The sequence below is a fragment of the Microcebus murinus genome, chromosome 9 (genome assembly GCF_040939455.1).
Source record: "Microcebus murinus isolate Inina chromosome 9, M.murinus_Inina_mat1.0, whole genome shotgun sequence".
NCBI classification, from domain to species: domain Eukaryota; kingdom Metazoa; phylum Chordata; class Mammalia; order Primates; family Cheirogaleidae; genus Microcebus; species Microcebus murinus.
This window is the reverse complement of record NC_134112.1, coordinates 90,347,654-90,354,561: the sequence shown is the minus strand read 5'-3', so window position 1 is coordinate 90,354,561 and position 6,908 is coordinate 90,347,654. Positions and strand designations below refer to the sequence as shown.

Sequence of the window (6,908 nt, the reverse complement as noted above, 5' to 3'; positions counted from 1 at the left end):
CTGGGTCTTCAGCAATGATGCGCGTGGGTGACGTGGACCTTCCTCTGTAAGATATAGATCCCTGTAATGTCTCAATTTCTGTGTCCTCCCCAAAAAGTCATAGGTTGGGATCCTAGCCCCCACCGTGCTCCCTCACTCCTTCCCTTCCACCACGTGAGGACTGAGTGAGAAGACGGCAATCTGTGACCCAGGAAACGGCCCTCACCGGACACCTGATCTGCCAGCGCCTCGATCTTGGACTTCCTTGTCTCCAGAGAAGTCCAAGAGAAATAAGTATTTGTTGTTTAAGCCACCCAGGCTGTAGTATTTTTGTTAGAGCAGCCCAAACCGGCTAAGACAATCCCAAAACACCAAACTCGTATCAAGAAAACCATTTTCAGCCTGGGCAACACAGCAAGACCCCCTGTCTACGCACGCATAATAAAATCAGCTGGGCATGGTGGTTCACACCTGTAGTCTCAGCTGCTCAGGAGGCTGAGGCGGGAGGATCGCTTGAGCCCAGGAGTTCGAGATTACAGTGAGCTATGATCGGGTCACTGCACTCCAGCCTGAGCCACAGAGCGAGACCCTGTCTCTAAAAAACAAAAATAGTAAAAACAGGCCAAACTAATCAATTGCTTGTTCCTGGATGGAGAAATAGGTAGTAAAATATAAACAGAAGACAGGAAGTGATTAATACATACACAGGCTGGAGCAGGAGAGGAGGCTGGGGAGAGGGACACTAAGGCTGTCCAAGGTACCAGGAAAGTTCCATATTTTATGCTAGGTGGAGGGTACATGGCTGCATTTTATTGTCACTCTTTGTATATATACACATCAGCTGCGCTTTTTTTTTTTTACTTGTATGTAGTGTTCACAATTTAAAAATGAAAATGCAATGTAATATATTTTTTTTTGAGACAGAGTCTCACTTTGTTGCCCAGGCTAGAGTGAGTGCCGTGGCGTCAGCCTGGCTCACAGCAACCTCAAACTCCTGGGCTCAAGCGATCCTTCTGCCTCAGCCTCCCGAGTAGCTGGGACTACAGGCATGCGCCACTGTGCCTGGCTCATTTTTTCTCTCTATATTAGTTGGCCAACTAATTTCTTTCTATTTTTAGTAGAGACAGGCTCTCGCTCAGGCTGGTTTGGAACTCCTGACCTTGAGCGATCCGCAGCCTTGGCCTCCCAGAGAGCTAGGATTACAGGCGTGAGCCACCGCGCCCGGCCTGCAATGTAATATCTTAAAGTAACATTTTATGTTGTGATTTCCTTGTGCTTGACATTTTTTTTAAAGGCTATTATGTTATTTAAATTTTTGTTTGACATGTCGGAATAAGTTGCTATTAAGATTTTTTTGTCAGGTCATTTTATTCTGAGATTCTGCCCCTCTTACTTTTTTGGTGGTAAGATGGCCTTTCCTTTGATGGCATTTTACTGAACTGCTGGTGATAGTAACATTATATTTGAGATTTAAAAACAAAAACCTCCTTTATGTATTAAATAACAAATTGGCAACTGTAAGTGACCGTCAACCCCTTAGCCCCCTTCCCTTTATAAAAAGTTAACTAGTAAAAGGACTGGGACCACAGGTGTAGACAACACTTGTCTGGGGGAAAAGAAGATATTGCCCTAGTATCCAGCTCTAAGAAGTTTGCAAAAACAAACAAACAAACGAAAAAACAGGGCCGGGCGTGGTGGCTCATGCCTGTAATCCTAGTACTCTGGGAGGCCAAGGCAGGAGGATCGCTCAAGGTCAGGACCAGCATGAGCAACAGCAAGACACTGTCTCTACTAAAAATGGAAATTATCTGGACAACTAAAAATATATATAGAAAAAATTAGCTGGGCATGGTGGCGCATGCCTGTAGTCCCAGCTACTTGGGAGGCTGAGGCAGAAGGATCGTTTGAGCCCAGGAGTTTGAGGTTGCTGTGAGCTAGGCTGATGCCACAGCACTCTAGCCTGGGCAACAGAGCCAGACTCTGTCTCAAAAACAAACAAAAAAAAGGGACGCAATGACAGACATCAGAAGTGTGGGTGACGCTGACCCTGCTGATTGACACTGGCCTCAGGCCCCCTGCCAGTCACTGGGCAGTAGCTACTCAGGGGCGGGTCTTCCCGTGGATAGCCCCAGGAGACTCCCCTTTGCTGTCCCATGTTGGTGGCTGGATGTGCTTAGGTTTCAGTTTGACTAGTTGGTGACCTATCTATACTCTTCCAGCGTCCCTCCTGGACCTTCACTTCCCCAAATGTAAGGTCTAACTCCACATACAAATATCTTATGTATTAACTCAGAAGTTGGCAAACCTTAGCTCATGAGTTTGCAATGGGTCAAATCCAACCTGCTACCTATTTGTATAAATAAAGTTTTATTGGAACACAGCCACACCTACTCATTTATGTGTTATCCATGGCTGCTTAATGGCTGAGTGGAGTAGGCATGATGAGACTATAATAAAATATTTATTATCTGGCACTTGAAAAAAATTACCAACCCCTGCCAGTTATACTAAGTATGGTTTTCGGATTGAACCTCTACTGGTGTGCATGGCCAAGCCAGACGTCAGTGGGGTGGGGGGAAATATTCTGCCTCTAGTGAGAAGAACTATATGGTTATAAGGTAACAGGCATGGATGGAGGGAGAATTGAAGAACTGGGAAAACTAATGCATCTACCACATATACTAATTTAAATCCAGAGTCTATTCTATGTTATTTGTATTTAACAGAAGAATGTGAAACTGAAGAAATTGCTGAACTTAAAATAAATGTTTCTTCACCACAAGAGATGCTATAGAAGAGACTATTCCTGAAATAGTCTTTTCAGGCTAAAAAGATAAAAAAGGAGGAAAAGAAAGAGTGAAAAAGATAATGAAAACCATGAAAGGTCAAGCTCATTAGAGTTTTTGAAATCACATTTCAATTTTAGACGGAATTGATTTATTCCGAGCTATAAGGGACCAAGTGATTAATGCTGTTCCATTGCCTATCCTCTCCCTTCCCCACCTCCCAAGTTTCGAATATATTAATTTTACTTTAGTCTTGGTTGTCTGTTTAAGTGGATTTAGTAGCTATCTATTCCTTTATGTGGTTTCTCCATTCCAGAGTTCTTTGTTTTGATTTGTCATTTGGCTAGATTTCATCACCAATCCTTTTTTTCTTTTTTTAAAGAAGGGCTCGTGGTGACTATAGTCTCTCAATTATTTCCTGTTTGAGAGTGTCTGCCTATTGCCTATATGTCGGTTTGACTGGTTGTAATATTCTTAGGTCACACTTTTTCCCCTCAGATATTTTTAGATAAACTCAGTTGCGGCAAGAGAAGTCTGAAATCAGTTCGATTTTTTCCCCTTCCTTTAAAAGTGACCTGCTTTTATTTTTCCCTCCTAGTATGTCTGAGCAATTCTTTCTTTTTCTTGAAATAGAGCTAGAGTGCCATGGCGTCAGCCTAGCTCACAGCAACCTCCAACTCCTGGGCTCAAGCGATCCTCCTGCTTCAGTCTCCCAAGTAGCTGGGACTACGGGCATAAGCCATCATGCCCGGCTAATTTTTTCTATTTTTGGTGGAGACAGAGTTTCACTCTTGCTTAGGCTGGTCTCTAACTCCTGAGCGATCCTCCTGCCTCAGCCTCCCAGAGTGCTAGGATCACAGATGTGAGCCACCACACCTGGCCATGAGTCTCAGAATCTTAAATAAGATACATCAGTGTCAATTATACTAAAATAATTTTTCCTGGCATAATACTGCATTATTTCAATTTTTAGATTGAATTTTTCATTCAAGTCAGAGAAATTTTTCTATATCTCTGAATAATTTTCAGTTCCTTTTGTTGAATGTGTTCATGATGAACACCAGTTATCCTTAAGTTAGAACATCTTTGACTTTTATATCTGTCACATTCTTTCTAATTGCTTCCATCTCTCTTTTCGCTCTACAGCCACTATCTTAAATCTCTTCCATGATGTTAATTTGATTTTTTTTTTTTTTTTTTTTTTTTGAGACAGAGTCTCACTTTGTTGCCCAGGCTAGAGTGAGTGCCGTGGCATCAGCCTGGCTCACAGCAACCTCAATCTCCGGGGCTCAGCGATCCTACTGCCTCAGCCTCCCGAGTAGCTGGGATTACAGGCATGCGCCACCATGCCCGGCTAATTTTTTGTATATATATTTTTAGTTGGTCAATTAATTTATTTCTATTTTTGGTAGAGACGGGGTCTCGCTCAGGCTGGTTTCGAACTCCTGACCTTGAGCAATCCACCCGCCTCGGCCTCCCAAAGTGCTAGGATTACAGGCGTGAGCCACCACACCCGGCTGATTTTTAGCCATGATCGCCTTGTTATTTTCTTTCCTAACTTATTATTTGATCTATAATCACAGTGTTTTGGTTTTTCATTTATTTTCTGAGCTCTGCAACCTCCCTGTTTATCTCATTCTGTTATTTTATTATCTCATTTTTTAGTTTTTATTTTATTACATTAAGTCAATATAACATTGTTCTAAAAGGCAAAACACTTGCAGAGAATCTGTCTCTCTTACTTGGTTTGTGTTACATTTCGTATTTTTAAAAATATCTTCAATGAAGCTCTATTTTGTTCATTCATTCATTTATTTTTGCTGGTGTGCATTTCCAGGGTTGTCATGCAGTTATGTTTTTTTCTATTTCTCACAACTACCTTCAGCTGCTCCATCCGCGTGTTCTATTCATGCTTATAAGCCAATTTCTTTAATCACATTCTCATACCTGGGTGGGACTGGGTCCAGTACTGGGTGCCTGAAGGCAGAAGGGAAGAGTTTGGCTGGGGCTGAGGGCTGTCATGTATTCCTCGATTGAGTACCTACCACATATGCACCAGGTGCTATTTTATTATTTGTTTTTAAGATTTAAAATTTTCATTTTCAGACATAGAAAAAAAGTTGCGTTAATAGTACACAGAGAGCTGGGCATGGTGGCTCACACCTGTAATCCTAGCACTCTGGAAGGCCGAGGTGGGTGGGAGGATCGCTCAAGGGCAGAGTTCAAAACCAGCCTGAGCAAAAGCGAGACCCCGTCTCTACTATAAATAGAAAAAAATTAATTGGCCAACTAAAAATATATAGAAAAAATTAGCCGGGCATGGTGGCGCATGCCTGTAGTCCCAGCTACTTGGGAAGCTGAGGCAGGAGGATTGCTTGAGCCCAGGAGATTGAGGTTGCTGTGAGCTAGGCTGATGCCACAGCACTCTAGCAGGGACAACAGAGTAAGACTGTCTCAAAAAAAAAAAAAAAAATTAGTACACAGAGGTCTCATATATTCTTGATTTCTTTTTTGTTTCTTATTTCTTTTTCTTTTTTGGTGTTGTACCCAGAGAAACTTCTCTAATAACAAACTATAGAAATGATCCCTGAAAGTATAGTCTTCCCATGTGTCCCTCATCCAGCGTCCCCAAATGTTCTACATAATCCATATACTTCTCCAAACTAGGAAGTTAATACTGACATAATACCATTAACCAATCTGCCAACCTTAGTAGAGTTTTGCCTATTGCCCCACTCATGTCTTTTTGGGTTGGAGAGTCTATCTAGGAACCCCCACTGCATTTAGTGATCATGTCTGTTTAGTCTCTTCTAATCTGGAACAGTCCCTCAGCTTCTCTCTCTCCTGAGCTTGGCACTTTTGAAGAATACTGGCCAGTTAATTTGTGGAATGTCCCTCTACTCAACTTTTTGATGTTTCATTGTGATTGAATTCAGGTTGTACATTTTTGGCAAGAATACCACGGCAGTACCGCTGTTCCCTTCTCAGTGCATCCTCTGTGAGGAGGTGCGTGGCCTGGATGTGTGTTATTCCTGGACTTGGCTGACTTCGGTCCTTTGGACAAGGTGGCGTCTTTCAGATTTCTTCCCTGTGAAGTCATCACTCTCCCCTTTTGGAATCAATAAGTACCTTGTGGGGAGAGTCTTTGGGACCATGTGAATATCCCGTTTGTCATCATGCTTTGCCCACTACTTTCAGCGTCCGTGTCTGAGCCTCTGCAGGCGCTGTCTCAGGCACTGGGCGTTAGCGGCGAGGGGGACGTTGCAGCTGCTGCCCTCCCTCTTGCGGCCCTGTGAAACGTGGATAACGGGGTCGCTGTACCTAACCACGGCAACTCACGATCAGGGGTGTCTGCGGGCTTCAGCTGCTCCCCCATTCAGCACAGGGTTCTGGAGGAGGGCCAGGCTGGGCGGCTCTGGCCTGCAGGGCGCCCCCTGACTCTGGGCCCTCCGCACCGGCCTCATCAGGATCATCAGGAGTGGCCCGCGAGACTGCTCCGGATTTTATCCATTTTCCCACTCGTCCCAGTAGAGCTTCTGGACGTGGGGATGGGGCGCCCTGCCCCTCCTTAGCATCCTTTTCCCTCTTGGCCATCTTGTTTATAATAGAATAAATTGCTAATGTCATTCTCATTTCCCTGTGAGTTTCCTGCTAGTGAAGTTTTGGCTAATCTAGAATTGTTCTATCTGCAAACTTAATCCATTTACTGGGTAAAGTAACATATTCCCAGGTTCCAAGAATTCAAACACGGAGCTCTTCAGGGGGCCATTATGCTACCCACCACAGGAGGTTAAATGATTTACCAAGGTCACCTGGCTGGTAAGTGGCCAAGCCGGGATTCCTGCCTGGATGGTCTGGTCCCAGCACACTGTTGGTCACCACACTGCACTGTCCCTCGGTCCCTCGCAAGGCACTTTCTGTGATGGCCCTGACGCATGGCCCAGCTCTGTCTGAACACCCCCCTAACAGGGAGTGTTCCTCTAGGAGTCTCTGCTAGTCAGGGGTCTCCAGAGAGGCAGAACCAATAGGTGTGTGTGTTCTGCGTGCACACACACATGCACACACACACAGACTTCTTCTAGAATGGGTGCTAAGCCTGACTCTCATCCTAAAAGGCTATCACTGAAGTCCGGCTGGGTAGGG

At 44.3% G+C, this 6,908-nt stretch overlaps 1 pseudogene; it reads right to left on the bottom strand.

Moving 5' to 3' along the window:
- Positions 1-5,285: 5,285 nt before the first annotated feature.
- Positions 5,286-5,368, bottom strand: LOC142873103 (uncharacterized; annotated as a pseudogene).
- Positions 5,369-6,908: the final 1,540 nt, after the last annotated feature.